Source organism: Malus domestica, chromosome 11 (assembly GCF_042453785.1).
Source record: "Malus domestica chromosome 11, GDT2T_hap1".
NCBI lineage: Eukaryota > Viridiplantae > Streptophyta > Magnoliopsida > Rosales > Rosaceae > Malus > Malus domestica.
The window spans coordinates 17,622,850-17,639,090 of record NC_091671.1 but is presented as its reverse complement, the minus strand read 5'-3'; the positions used below and the strand labels follow the sequence as shown (position 1 = coordinate 17,639,090).

Here is a 16,241-nt window from a genome sequence, read left to right as displayed (position 1 = left end):
TAAAGCTGGAATTAACGTCTTGTGGGTGTCAAGACTCAGAAGAACTGAATGAACATATACCCTATTATGTTGTAATATTATTAGTCAACAAGGAAGGTTTTGTGAACAAAGCCAAATGCTCACGAGCATTTCCTTCTGTTCTACTCCGTCTATATATCTAGTGCTGATCAAGAGAAGCTAAAGCTCTAACTTTCATCGTTTCCTACTGTAACTACAAGGAAACATCGTATTATTCGTCTAAGTTGGCACGAGATAAACTAATATTGTAACCTGGAACTACAAGAAGGCCTGCAGCAACATATTAATATATTCGAATGCCGTTGCCTTGTCTTTAGAATCGACACAACCAGCACCCTATATATAGTCCCTAGAAGCACAAATATCTCATCCAACTCATATTTAGTTAATCAGGTTTCAACAATGGCCTCCAGAACTTCCAGCCTCAGATTCCTCTTACTATTAATTTTTTCATTTGCCATTGTTCAAATGGCAATGGCCGGAGACCCGGACATTATTACTGACTTCATAGTGCCTCCAAATGAAAATGGAACATTAGATGGAAACTTCTTTACATACACTGGCTTTCGTGCCCTTGTTGGAGCCGATCCTCCCACAGCCTTCAAGGTTATGAAGGCATCCTTGGCTGAATTCCCTGCTCTTAATGGGCAGAGTGTTTCGTATGCCGTCCTTCAGTTCCCAAATGGCACTACCAACCCACCACACACTCATCCTCGCTCTGCTGAGCTATTTTTCCTCATTGGCGGTACCCTTGAAGTCGGTTTCGTTGACACCAAAAACAACCTCTTTACGCAGACGCTTCAGACAGGTGATCTGTTTGTGTTTCCCAAGGGACTTGCACACTTCCAGTACAACGCTGATGCAGAAAACCCAGCCATAGCAATTTCTGCATTTGGAAGTGCAAATGCAGGAACTGTATCAATCCCCTCCACCTTGTTCACCACCGGCATCGACGACAATGTGTTGGCTATCTCCTTCAAGACTGATGTTGGCACCATTCAGAAGCTCAAGGCCGGTCTTGCTCCCAAGCCGTCAAGATAGTCGCATAACCAAAGAGTCGATGACCAGTATTTCATTGTTTGTTGAATAATTACCAATAATGTGTTCAAAGGGTGTGCCATTAACCCGTATTACATTGTTTGCCATAAATAATTTATTGTCGACTATATGTTTATTATTTGTGGTGGATTGATATTTTGGTTTTGTATTAAAAAAATTATTTTGGTTTTGTATTAAAAGAAATATTTTGATTTTACAATTCAGTATAAAAGTAAAAAGAAATGGGCGCACGTCTGATTCATAAAACTTAAAGCTTAGTTAGAATAATTGTGGAGAAATCGAGTAAAGAAGAAAGCAATAAACTAACAGTTTTACAATAAATTATGATTTAGAATTGCACCTACTTGATAATCAATTATTTTAAACCCTCCCACCACCTCTCCCTTTCTCAACTCTTCTTTTTCCTCTAACTCTTAACACAGAATAAAACTAAAAGGTAAGCCAACGAGGGTTAGTTGAGCTGGTAAGAATCGTTCTCTTTGCTAAACCAAAGTCTAGATTCAAGTCCGACAACTAGCAATCCTTCTTGGTAGGGGATCTGTAAAAATAAAATAAAATAAATGTTAAGACCTCCTCTATAAGCAAGATGGCCCTAAGGGTAGCCTAAATAGGCAGCCGCCTTAGGCCCCCACTCCAGAGGGCCCCAATATTTTATTTTATTATTATTATTATTATATATATATATATATATATATATATATGTATGTATTACAAACCTTGTGTCAACTCAAATAGAAAGTCTGCAAACTTTGAGTCTTTGTATAAATACAATAGAACATTGGGTTGAGTAGCTGAGCATAATATTTCGATGATTTAATTGCTCTATATAATTAATGAACTTGAAAAATAAACTTGTTTACTTCTTTTGCCGTACTTCCTACACCAAACCGTAAACGGTTAAGCCCTTTGGCCATTGCCACATTCCCCAAACAAACACCTAATCCTAAAGACCCTTGTTTATTCTAATCGGTTCCCTTCTCAAATAGACAAAACTCTTAAGGTGCGTTTGTTGCACCGGACTATTTCGGACTGGACTAACTTCAGGGACTAAGCTGGACTGGCTTAGACTAGACTAAGCTGGACTGATTTAATGAAGCGTTTGATGCAGTGTCGGACTAAGAAGCAAGATAACTATTAAATTTAGATACTATATTTTGATCATACTTATTTCATAAAACCCAGATCACACTTATTTCAGATAACCCTCAATTAACATTTCAAAATTAATCAAGAAAATATGTAATAAACCATGTATAAACTTTATCAAATATAATCAAGTTTAAATACCAACTCAGACGATTCCAAAGATCTACCAAAAAGTAAAATAAGAAATATAGACACCAAAAAATCAAACATCCAAAGATCAATGGCAGAACACCAGTAATCAAATAGCAGAACACCAGCAATCAAACAGACAAAGCATTTGTTTAAAAAAAAGAAAAAAGAAAAAAAGGAATCCCCAAAGATGAATCAGAAAGAATCCCCAAAGACTACAATACGAATCTCCCCTCTCTTGCTGCAAGACGAATCCCAATTTGCAAGACGAATCTCTCCTCTCTCGCTTCAAGACGAATCTGCAATTTGCGTGACGACGAAGAAGAGTAGGGTGGATGTCGGTGCAAAGAGGAGAGAAGCAGACTAGAGGTGAATTGAACAGCTGTCGAAGAAAAGGAGTGGGGTGGGTGGGGATGTCGGTGCAAAGAGAAGACAGAAACAAACGAAGCATATGAAGAAGACGAAACGAAGCAGACGAAGTGAAGCGAGCGAAGCGAGAAGGGGCTTAGCAGTCCTCTCGTATTTGGGGGGTCTCGCTAAGACCTTCTAACGAAGGTGTTAGTCGGGACGAGTCCCACTTAATACCATTAAAGGTAATCCCTCCCTGTAACAAACACAATACTAGACTGACTTTTAGTCCAGTCTAGTCTAGTGAGACTTAACGAAGGGAAACAAACACACCCTCAATTCTCAATTTAGACTCTTGACTGCAAATTCATAAGGTAATCGAAGAGAAAATTTTATCTTTTTTTTATAGTTTTTTATTTTTGAGTTATTGGGACTTTTTTTCTATGGTATGGATAGTTTGGTATTTTTATTGTGTTTGTTACTTGCCTTTATGTAGGTGTATTTGAAGTAGGCATAGACCATTTTTTTATATGTATTTAGCGAAATTTCTTTATACATATATGTACAAAAGATCGGGATTCTGAGAACTATATGACCCCACTTCAAATGCTCGCCTAGCATCCCAAATTCTTAGAGCTGGCACTGGCTAACAAACATCGGAAAAGAGCTCGGACGTTGGTGGAGCGTGTTCATTGGGTCCGACCGACGCCTAGATTTTTTTAAAGTCACCTTCAATGCCCCCTATGATGCGCGCCGAAACTGGGACTCTGGTTGGTGACTGGTGGTACTTTCATTCCGCTTAGCAGTTTTATATATGCATGCATGTAGCCTCGCATGCAGAGTGCTTCACTAGGTCATTTTTTTAAGGTGGTTCTTGATCAAGGTTAGAGGGAACATACTACTCTAACCGACTTTTAACGTGTGAGGTTAGCTAGGTTTGCTTTATAGCGTGAGTTCCCATGTAACCAGTATGAAAGAAAATTCTAATTATAAAGCAAGTAGTTCAAAACCCTCCTTGATCTCTACTGATCAATGCTCAAGGATTGTTGTCTCTAGAATGGTAAAAATCATAACTTGACAGAAAGGAATGCAAGAAAAAGGTTAAACTTTTATAGGGTAAATGGTGAAAAGTTATAGAACACAAGGGTAAATGTGAAAAGTTATCCTACACATTATACTCTTTGTTGCCTGGATGCAAGTTTCCTAAACCTAGATTTTACACATAGCCAGTACATCTGCATCTCAAAAACGAAAACTCTGAGGTCGGGAAGAGGTACAATCTAGACACCAGCTCAACACAAAATTTCATGGGCTCCAAGCATCTGCATCCACAACCATTAATCTAATCATCACCCCATGTTGATGGCCCGCCTGTTCCAATTTCATCAACATGCGACGGCCGTAGAGTAGAATTGGTGGAGGCCAACGTTTTTGCTCTTTTACTCTTTCAAGGGAAGAACTCCGCCTGTGTAAGTTTATCTTACATTGCCGGTCCCAAGCCCGGGTAAAGGAGGAGGGGGAGGGCGTCAGGTAGTCGACAGCCGACACTCCACAGTTACGTCGAATCCTTATGAAAATGAATCCAGAACGAAATCGCGCTAAAGCTAGGGCGTCACCCGTAAGTGGCGCGCTGTGTGGCCCGAGCTCAGTGATAAGTGAGTAAGGGTCGCTGTATCTCCATCGGCACCCGGATGCAGTGTTAAATGAGCAAGGGGGCCATAGAAACTTCTTTTCGAACGACTCCACTCAAAGTTGTTTGGGAGCATATGCTCCTATCAACTTTACACATGACACACAAAAGAAGTATTTTGATCCTATTGGACGGGGGAGGGTGAAGAAGCTAGGACAGAAGGGTAGAGTTCAAGAGAGTAGAATGCGTTTAGGAACGTGGAATATAGGAACCTTAACGGGAAAATCTATGGAAGTAGTGGAAGTTATGGTGAGGAGAAGGATAAATATTATGTGCCTACAAGAAACTAAGTGGGTTGATCTTAAGGCAAAGGATCTAGAAAACTCAGGGTTTAAACTTTGGTATTCGGGCACAAGTAGAATGAGAAACGGTGTTGGCATCATCGTGGACAAGACCTTAACACAAGATGTTGTAGATGTCAAGAGGGTAGGAGATAGAATCATGGCAATCAAGATTGTAATAGGACAAGAACTCATCAGTGTCATTAGTGCGTACGCACCTCAAGTAGGGTTGGATACGAGTTCGAATGAGAAATTTTGGAAAGACCTTGGAGACTTGGTGCAAGGAATTGCCCAGACGGAGAAGTTATTTATAGGAGGAGATTTAAATGGACACGTGGGCAGGGAGACAGGCAACTATAGAGGTTTTCATGGTGGCCATGGTTTTGGGGAGAGAAACGAGGATGGGGAAGCTATCTTGGATTTTGCAATGGCATATGATCTCTTCTTAGCCAACACCTTCTTTAAGAAGAGAGAAGAACATGTGATCACCTACAAGAGTGGGTCGTCAAAAACACAAATAGATTTTCTTCTAATGAGGAAAGGGGATCGTATAACTTGTAAGGATTGCAAAATTATACCGGGAGAGAGCTTGGCTAATCAACATCGCTTGTTGGTGATGAATGTACATATCAAAAGAGTGAGAAAAAAGAACAAGACTTGGAAGTGCCCAAGGACTAGATGGTGGAATCTAAAATGAGAAAAACAAGTCATTCTCAAAGAGAAAGTAATCACCCAGTGTGGGTGGGATAGAGAGGGGGAAGCTAGCCAAATGTGGGATTCCATGGCTAGTTGTATCCGAAAAGTAGCAAAAGAGGTATTAGGAGAGTCCAAGGGCTTTGCCCCACACCAAAAGGAATCTTGGTGGTGGAATGAGGAGGTACAAACAAAGGTGAAGGCTAAGAAGGAATGTTGTAAAGCCTTATACAAGGACATGACCGATGAAAATGGTGAAAGGTATAGAAGAGCGAAGCAAGAGGCGAAGAAAGCTGTGAGAGAAACAAAGTTAGCGGCTTATGAAGACATGTATAAGCGACTAGATACCAAAGAAGGAGAGTTGGATATCTATAAACTAGCTAGAGCAAGGGAAAAGAAGACAAGGGACCTAAACCAAGTGAGGTGCATCAAGGATGAGGATGGAAAGGTTCTTGCTACAGAGAATGCGGTCAAAGACAGATGGAAAGGTTATTTTCATAATCTTTTCAATGAAAGACATGAAAGGAGTACTTCTTTAGGGGAGTTGAGTAACTCAGAAGAGTGTAGAAACTACTCATTTTATCGTCGAATCAGGAAGGAAGAAGTGGTTGTAGCTTTGAAGAAGATGAAGCATAGAAAAGCAGTGGGCCCAGGCGATATACCGATCGAAGTGTGGAAAGTCTTGGGAGAGACAGGTATAGCATGGCTCACTGACCTTTTCAATAGGATTTTGAAAACGAAGAAGATGCCAACTGAGTGGCGAAAGAGCACTTTGGTGCCTATCTACAAGAATAAGGGCGACGTACAAAATTGCATGAACTATAGGGGTATTAAGTTAATGAGCCATACAATGAAGCTCTAGGAGAGAGTCATTGAGCATAGATTGAGGCAAGAGACACAGGTTTCGGACAACCAATTCGGGTTCATGCCAGGGCGCTCAACCATGGAGGCAATCTATCTCTTACGAAGATTGATGGAAAGATATAGAGATAGGAAAAAGGATTTACACATGGTCTTTATAGATTTGGAAAAAGCGTATGATAGGGTCCCAAGAGACATTCTTTAGAGGATTTTAGAGAAGAAAGGAATACGAGTAGCATATATCCAAGCTATAAAGGATATGTATGAAGGAGCAAAGACTGCCGTAAGAACTCATGAAGGACAAACCGAAAGCTTCCCCATAACTGTAGGATTACATCAAGGCTCATCCTTAAGTCCTTACCTTTTTGCGTTGGTAATGGATGAGTTAACAGGACATATTCAAGATGATATTCTTTGGTGTATGCTTTTCGTAGACGATATAGTGTTGATAGATGAAACTCAGAAATGGGTAAATGCGAAGCTTAACCTTTGGAGAGAAGTGTTGGAATCTAAAGGTCTTCGCCTAAGCCGATCAAAGACAGAATATATGGAGTGCAAGTTCAGTGCAAATGGAGGTCAAAATGAGTTAGGGGTGAGGATCGGAGATCAGGAAATACCAAAGAGCGATCGTTTTCGCTACTTAGGATCTATCTTGCAAAAGAACGGAGAATTAGATGGAGATCTCAACCATAGAATACAAGCTGGATGGATGAAGTGGAAGAGTGCATCCGGCGTGTTGTGTGACCGCCGTATGCCACTGAAGCTCAAGGGAAAATTTTATAGGACAGCAATAAGGCCGGCGATGCTGTATGGCACAGAATGTTGGGCGGTGAAGCATTAACACGTACACAAAATGGGTGTAGCGGAGATGAGGATGCTTCGTTGGATGTGTGGGCACACAAGAAAGGATAAGATTAGGAATGAGGATATCCGAGGTAAAGTAGGAGTAGTCGAAATTGTAGGAAAATTGAGAGAAAATCGGTTACGATGGTTTGGACATGTGCAAAGAAGGCCTACTGACGCTCCGGTTAGAAGATGCGACTACGGGACAGAGGTTCAGGGCCGGAGGGGTAGAGGAAGACCTAGGAAAACTTTGGAAGAGACTCTAAGAAAAGACTTAGAGTATTTGGATCTAACGGAGGACATGACACAGAACCGAGCACAATGGCGTTCTAAGATTCATATAGCCGACCCCACTCAGTGAAGAAGGCTTTGGTGTATTTAACACAATACGTTGAAATGAAACAAAACTTATTTATTGATATCTCCGATAAGTTACAAATAAGTACATATACATGAGTCAAAATAAACAAACAAGAGGGAGCCTTCACAAAGGTTGCTTAGGAGAAGTCTCAGCAGTCGGTAGAGCCCCAGAAAGAGAAGGCACCGGAGGAGGATCATTCGGAGCCTCAGTATTGGACAAAACCCTAGAAGGAGGAGGCATCGAAGGTTGATCATTTGGAGCTTCAGTACGCGGTACAGCCCCAGAAGACGAAGGCAATAAATGCTTTTGGAACAAACCCACAAACCGCTGATGATCAAGTAAAACATGACCATCAGATTCCTTCATCTGGTCAAGCTTCCTCTTCATGTTTGTAGCATAGTCATGTGCGAGCCGGTGCAACTGTTTATTCTCATACTTGAGCCCTCTAATCTCTTATTTGAGACTCATCACTTCAGCCGCTAATGATTCAACTTGGCGGGTTCGAGCAAATAGGCGCTGGGCCATATTAGACACAGAACCTGCACACTGAACACTTAGAGCCAGAGAATCTTTAACAGCCAACTCATCAGACCGTTTGGAAAGTAGTCTGTTATCTTTAGAAGTGAGAAGGTTCCTGGCCACCACCGCAGCAGTCATATCATTCTTCATCACAGAATCCCCAACGGTAAGCGGACCAGTAGGGGATAAGAAGGATGGGCGCCATATGTTGTCTGGAGAAGGCGTGGCTGCCTCTTCAACGAGGTTCAAGTCAAAACGACGGTCGGAGGGGCCAGACATTTTCAAAGCTGTTGAAGAGAGAAGAGGTCGGACAAATCAAGATCTTAGAAGTGCAAGAAGGGAGCTTCTACTGGTGAAGATTCAAGTGTGCTTTGGAACTTAATGCTAGCCTCTATAAAAATCTGCACTCGACGGAGCTTCAGAAATCGAAGAGGCGCCTGTCCAGAAATCGAATAGGCGTTTGCTTTCTCAAAAGCTGGGCTGCTCAGAAACCACGAGGGCCGATCTCAGAAATCGAAGAGGCGTTTGCTTTCTCAAAAGCTGGGCTGCTCAAAGACCACGAAGGCCGATCTCAAAAATCGAAGAGGCGCTTGCTTTCTCAAAAGCTGGGCTGCTTAGAGACCACGAGGGCCGATCTCAGAAATCGAAGAGGCACCTTCTTTTTTCAGCCTTGTCAGCACCTGTCACATGCACACTCAGCTTTGCTGAAATTACGGGCATTCTGTTGAAGATTTCTGGTGAAGTAGAAAGCACGTGAATCTTACTGTTCAATCATCCACTTTCCACACGCACCATCAGCTCATGGGTACCATATATAACTTTGCCAAAGATCTCTGACAAAGTTTAGACACGTGAAGCTTGCAGCTCCCACTACATCGCTATGACCAAGAAGGGTAAAAGAATAGCAAAGAAACAGCACTAACAAAGTTTAGATACATAAATGTTGAAGGTCTAACTACCATATTATTACCTACAAGGATAAAGGAACAGCACCGCTGCTGGATAATTGAAAAGTCCTTGTGTGTCAACCTCTGTGCTCTGTGGCAAGGTAGACTAGCAAACATGCCCAACCTTTACTTACATTCGAGAAAACACTCCCAACAAGATTGCTTGCTCCAAAATCAAAGAGGCACCGTCCTCCGAATCTCGAGAGCCAGACTCCCAACATGATTACTTTCTCAAAAATCGAAGAGACACCGCTATCCGAATCTCGAAAGCTAGACTCCCAGCAGGATTGCTCTCTCAAAAATCGAAGAGGCACCGTTTTCCGAATCTCGAGAGCCAAATCTCCGACAGGATTGCTTGTACGAAAACCGAAGAGGCACCGCTTTCTCAACTTCGAGAGCCAGATCTCCTTGGATAAAGCTTGTCTGTAATCTTCACACGCAACATCAGCTTTCCAGATACCACATACCACATTTTCAAAGTTCTCTGACACACGTGAAGCTGACAGCTCCCACTACCGTGCTATGACCAAGCAGGGTAAAAGAATAGCATTACTACTTGTTGTTAGGGAAACTCCTATATATGTCGACCTCCATCCTCAACGGACAGGCAGACCTGCAAAAATGCTCAACCCTTCCTCATATCTGAGAGGGCACTCCCAACGAAGCCTCTCAAAATACTCAGCTTTCTTCCCCCCCCCCCCCGATAATACCTCTGCAAACAAGCTACACCAGAGCAAGAATATCTCATATCATCAGGGTTAAAAGCAAGAGTATCCCATATCATGCTTTTTCCTTGTCTTTTTCTTTGGCCTTGTTCTTACCTGCAAGACAAGGAGAAAGAGCAATCAGTCAGCACTTAGAATCAAGCTTCTAGTCAAGAACTGATTGCCTGGAACCCCTTACCTGATTACTTGCATTGCTCTCGAGTACCCATCTTCAACATCTTATGCTTCCAGAGAAAATACCACATCTGTCTGAGGAACAGATAGGGAAAGTGAGAAGGATACAAGGAAGCATGTGGAGACAAGCGTAACAGAACATGTGCCGATACATCCACTACTTTGTCAACAGCAAAAGTATCCCATATCAGCAAGGTCGAACGTACTCTAGATTTGATGGACGTGTTTTGACCCTCAAATTCTTCAATCGGCCTTATACTCTGGAGGAAACCAGAAAATCCTCCAGCCCAGTTCAAGAATAAGCCTGTGGAAAGTTACTTCTTCAAAAGCAAAAGTATCTCATATCATCTATTCTCCTTTTCTTCTCTTTATCCTTCATGCTGTCTGCAAGATAGGGAGAATGAGAACAATCAGCCGGAACTCGAAATCAAACTTCTGATCTAGGACTGATTGCTTGGAGCTCTGATTGCTTACCTTGTCTGTCACCTCTTTCAGCAAATCCCCTAGCTCGGCGACTTGGGAGACTCCTACTATAAGGTTTGTATCGCGCTTGACCAAGCCTGAAACTACAAGTAAGCTTCAAGTAAAATTGATACATTACCTTGTGCATCTCCACCAGTTAAAGATACCACCCCTGGATGGAGGAAGCGTACTTCCAGAGAAGACGCCACATCTACCTATGAGACAGTTAAGGCAAGTGAAGACGAGAGCCTGCACCTATGTCATTTGTACTAAATCATTCACTTGTACTCACTAAAGAAGAGCTTGAACCTATGTACTTGCGTAAACCCTTCACAATTAATGAGAACTCCTCTACTCCGTGGACGTAGCTAATCTGGGTGAACCACGTACATCTTGTGTTTGCTTTCCTGTCTCTATCCATTTACATACTTATCCACACTAATGACCAGAGCAATCTAGCGAAGATCACAAACTTAATACTCTCTGTTGTACCAAAGTCCTCACTGTTTTTGGGCATCAACAATCCTTAAGTCCTTACCTTTTTGCGTTGGTAATGGATGAGTTAACAGAACATATTCAAGATGATATTCCTTGGTGTATGCTTTTCGCAGACGATATAGTGTTGATAGATGAAACTCATGAGGGGTAAATACGAAGCTTAACTTTTGGAGAGAAGTGTTGGAATCTAAAGGTCTTCGCTTAAGCCGATCAAAGACAGAATATATGGAGTGCAAGTTCATTGCAAATGGAGGCCAAAATGAGTTAGGGGTGAGGATCGGAGATTAGGAAATACCAAAGAGCGACCGTTTTCGCTACCTAGGATATATCTTGCAAAAGAACGGAGAATTAGATGGAGATCTCAACCATAGAATACAAGCTGGATGGATGAAGTGGAAGAGTGCTTCCAGCGTGTTGTGTAACCGTCGTAGGCCACTAAAGCTCAAGGGAAAATTTTATAGGACGGCAATAAGGCCGGCGATGCTGTATGGCACAGAATGTTGGGCGGTGAAGCATCAACACGTACACAAAATGGGTTTGGACATGTACAAAGAAGGCCTACTGACGCTCCGGTTCGAAGATGGGACTACAGGATAGAGGTTCAAGGCCGAAGGGGTAGAGGTAGACCTAGGAAAACTTTGGAATAGACCCTAAGAAAAGACTTAGAGTACTTGGATCTAACGGATGATATGACACAAAACCGCGCGCAATGGTGTTCTAGGATTCATATAGCCGACCCCACTTAGTGGGAAAAGGCTTTGTTGTTGTTGTTGTACTCTTTCAAGGGAAGGTTACTAAGCCACCCAATAATATTACCTTGTCCTTAGCCTTTTTTTCACCAGCAACCTTAGCATCAACAGAAAAAAGCTTCAAAAATGGTGTATCTGCATCATCGATAACATCAAGGTCACCTTTTCTCACCTTGGATTTCTCTGATTTCTTTCCAACCCTGGTATTGTCTTCTGTATGGGCTGAACTCTTTTTCTGCTTCTTCTGTTGCGATGCTTTCTCAAAATCCCCAGTATTCTCAAGATTACCACGATCATCTTCATTTTGCACTTGATGTTTGCGGTTCTTTTTCTTGACGGGATCTCTTTTTTCATCCCCCTCGACAACAACAACATTGTTTGAGGTGTTGTCTTTTGATCCCTGCCTTTTCCATTTCGATTTCTTTGTATCAGAATGACTAGCATTTTCAATATCACCATTGGTTTCACCCATTGCACGATGTTTGAAATCTCTATATTTTGGCTCTTCTGTTTGAGTTTCTTACTTGCTAGCAGTATTAAGTGAAGAATCATCTTCATCAATTCCAGCGCCCTTTCCATTCTTGATGTATTTATCTATGGGCCTTGCATTGAATACGTGGAGGTTCAGCAACATCTTTTTAATCTACAGTAACATTGTTTCTATAAGTAAATTTAACAAGGGTAATCTAGTGTCAGAATAGAGATCTAAAAATAAAAAATGACTAGGACAACAACTAGTACCTTCTTTACTAATTTATCCTTTTCAACAACAGTGTTTCCTTGCAGATTGAGATTCCACAGATTGACCAATGAATTGATTACCTACCTCAGAATACCAAGAATCAAGGCCAAAAAATATTCCCATAAGATAAAAGAAATATAGAGAAACAAAAGTTCCAGGTCATTGGATCTAACCTTCAGATCTGACTATCTTGTGATCACATTATTACCCATGTCCAAATTCTGGAGCTTCTTATTAAGAGCCAACTCGGCTGAGAGACTCTGAGTAGCATGCACAGAGACGGTGGGTGAGTGAGTAAGTGAGAAAGAGAGAGCATCATAGCATACAAAACCAGGCAACACACAGTTATCAAACTTAGCTACTTGAACAAAATTAGTTTTCAACACTTGTGAAGAAACAGTAGAGGAAATCACTGCGTAATCATTAAAGGAAATAATTACAACAGTTGAGTAGGGTAGGAGGTAATTACAAGAAAACGGTATTTTAAAATCTACAATGTTTTCCAACAGGTAAACCAATCAGCAGAAAACAAACCTTAATATCATTATGAGCAAGACGGAGCCCTTTCAGTTCAATACAGAACTTGAGCGAAGCCTCTATAGTCTGAAGTTGGCAGTGACAGAAAGTAAGCTGAAACCAAGAAAATTTCAAGGGTTTAGCTAAATTTAACTGAAATTATCACAAAGGACAATCAATCACCAGAAAAATGCTTACCTTTGTGATAGATTTCATCTTCTTCAGAGAATCACCAATGTCATGGATCGGATTTCTAGAAAGAACTACAGAAAAGTCCCAAAGTAAAAGAGCAGAATTCATATCAATCATGAAAAAAAAAATTTACATTTCTTGATAATTATGAATCATGAACAAGAATAGCAGGAAAAAAAAAACCAACACAATATGAGGTTATCAGCTTTGTAGTGTGAGAAAAAGAAAATGGGGGAAATTGTGGCTTTTCATTCAGATTTATTCTGAACAAAACTCCACCGAGAAATGTAACAAACTAATGAGAAACTGCTATCTAGGTGACCCCATACATGTTAATAAATTTGAATTTCACCTCTAAACAAAGGTAACTACATAAAGACACTCAATGAAAGGATCTCCACCTCATGTTTTATATCCTACCTTTTATCCACTTCAAATAAAATAAGATAAAAACAGTCCGTATACAAAATTGGTTATCTTTATTACAATAAAACTAAAAGTAATGTCATTATTGAATTCAGGAAGGAAAAAAAACTTTAGAACGCATACCAAGAGTGTTCAGTTCTCTTAACAGTTCAAGTCTGCAAATTGAAGCAATCTCATTATCTACAAAACCCAGAAGATAAAATGAGAAACTGGGAGAGAGAGCAAGAGAGAGAGTACTTTAAGTGGTCACTACCTTCCAGTGTGGCAAATACATATCCTCCAATACTACTATTCACCATAATTGGCCCACTTGACTTGGGATATCATGAATTTAAGCTATTTCCTCTCTTATATCAGAATGGTTTCTTGGGTTTGAAGCCATTGCTTTCTTGCTCTTATTGTTGCGAGAAAATGTTCTTACGGTTCTACCTACCATGCTAAAAAGGTTTTCTATCATAAGAACATTCTACTATGGTGTCATTAATACTACTAGCCTTGCTTTTTATGGGTGCCCATTTAGTTCGCTTGGGTATCCCCTTTTGTATGTCATTCCATTTTTATTTTGTTTCACAAACATCAAAATGTAAAGGATGAAGGATGAGCCCAAATGATATTTCTCAAAATGTTCAAACAAAATCTCACCATTCAAAATTACTGCACGTAAGCTCACAATAGACTTTGACCTCATCCATCGCCTTAAGCTTATTGTTGCCAGCATTTAACACCTGATTACAAATATTGAACAAAGTGACTCTAGAACCCAAATTGTGGATTTACTGATTATAGAATTATCTTGACTTGGTCAATAGCCAATTATTTAAAAGGAATGAAAGAACTTAAATGAACAAATTTCTACAAATATAAACTATCAGCATTCTTGTTTGTAAGCTGTCTAAAAAAGTGTTTCTGCGAAGTGGGGAAACAAAGAAGTGAAAGAGGACCAACCTCTATCAAGGCCTACCTTTTACTTCTCAGATTTGAGAAGCTGAGAGCTGTTTAAATACATTATATCCTAGATAAGTCCTTAAAAATCCGTTTTCCCCATATTTTCCCCTACAAACAGATACAAGCAGGGGAAAACTAGAGATTTTTTGTTCTTCACTTTTATCCTAAGTGCCAACAAAGACTTCAAAACACACCATCAGGTTAGTTCAATCCTTCCAACTGTTATAACTTTTATTCTATGTCTTTTTTTCTTTTACTTTGTCTAATCTAGTCATAAATTTCCTTGTGTAGTATAATTATTTCATCTTTATTCACTCTAGTTTTGAAGTGTTTTCTATCAATTTCATTTATTTACCTGGAGCTAACCCTCCTCATACTACAGGAGAAAGTAGCTGACAGTAGGTCTACGATTTATCAAGTTGTGACCCAAGCCAACGAAGCCACAAATTATGGCTTCTTAGGATAGAGTTTGACATACTCTATATACTGATTTTCAAATCACCTTTGATATGATGTAACCATAATACAATAGCACATTCTTAATATCAACTTTTTTTGTCTTACAAGATTTCCTTGGTTGTAGCACACATGAGTCTTCCATTCAAAAACATATCAAGCATGATAACAATACTACATAGCACTGCAAGATATAGTTTTGAATGAAAGACCCATGTGAGCTAGAACCCTGCCCTGGGTATAAGCTCTTATTCTTATACATGCAAAATGGCATGTAATTAACAGAAAGGAACTTAATATATGTAAACTTAGTAGCCATGATTTTGTGCTGTTTACGAAATAATTTCTCCATAAAGCACAAGCAAGTACATGAGAAAGAAAACTATTAGGTTAAAAAATCCTAATCATTGGATGTGACAGAAAACTTGAACACCATAATGGCCATATGTTTATTAAGTTTCCGGTCTGAACAACAAGGAGTACGGTAGTATAAAAATACCGCCTGACCAAGATAGACCAATTGAAATTTCAAAATTTCCCACTAAATGAGCTTCTGTAACTAGTCCAGGCTAAATGATGCACTACCCTCAACAAAGTTCGACATCCATATTCCGCTAATATCAAGTAGCTAAAAGGAACTTCCAACACCCACATTTTGACTAAAATCAAAAGTAGAAAACAGTCGGTACTTACTATTCCGTTGAGGTTCTGCAGCTTATTATTCGCGACAGATAGCCATTTCCAATTGACACATGACTTCAACCCCTGATTTTCAAGCACACAAATTTAGCTTCCACAAAATTCACATCACAAAAAAGAAGACGGCTAATCGATCAATTACCTTGAGAGAAGTGAGGTTTTGTTGAAGCTGAGGTCGAAACTCTCCAAGCTCTTGAACTCGCCCAAGCATGAAACCTGCCCATTTTTGCAAATCACGATTTAATTGTACCCATAAAATGAAATTTGTAAAATTGACAATAATCCCATACGAAATCAAGAGAAAGACAGGGCAAAGACGACGCCGTACGTACGTCGGAGAGAGCCTTGTGATTGAGCCTCCAGAGTGTTGTTGTAGCCTCCAGAGTGTTGTTGTTATGAACCCATAATAGGTCTCAATTGTGATTGTCTTAATCGATGATTTAGAGTGTTAATGGGAGGTTTTATGCTTTAGTTTTTAGTATTAAGGACTGTTAAATATGCCAACTGGAATTTTAAGGGGTAGAGTTTGTATAAAAGGAGCCCAGCTCCCAGAAAACAAAGGAGATGAGAATTTACACAAATGAAATTAAATACAAAAATATTTGGAGCTCTGCTCCTTCATCTTCCTTCCCTCTTCCTCTCTATCTTATGTGTTACTTGCAGATTGATTAAGGGCTGAGAGATTTGGATCTTATCATTGGTATCATCCTTCTCGAATCCTGGTTTCCCTCCTGTGCACACCCGCCAAACCGCTGCCCCTCG

At 40.3% G+C, this 16,241-nt stretch overlaps 1 pseudogene; it reads right to left on the bottom strand.

Annotated features, from left to right (window-relative positions):
* Positions 1–1,314: 1,314 nt before the first annotated feature.
* On the bottom strand, positions 1,315–15,944 carry LOC114819556 (uncharacterized; annotated as a pseudogene).
* Positions 15,945–16,241: the final 297 nt, after the last annotated feature.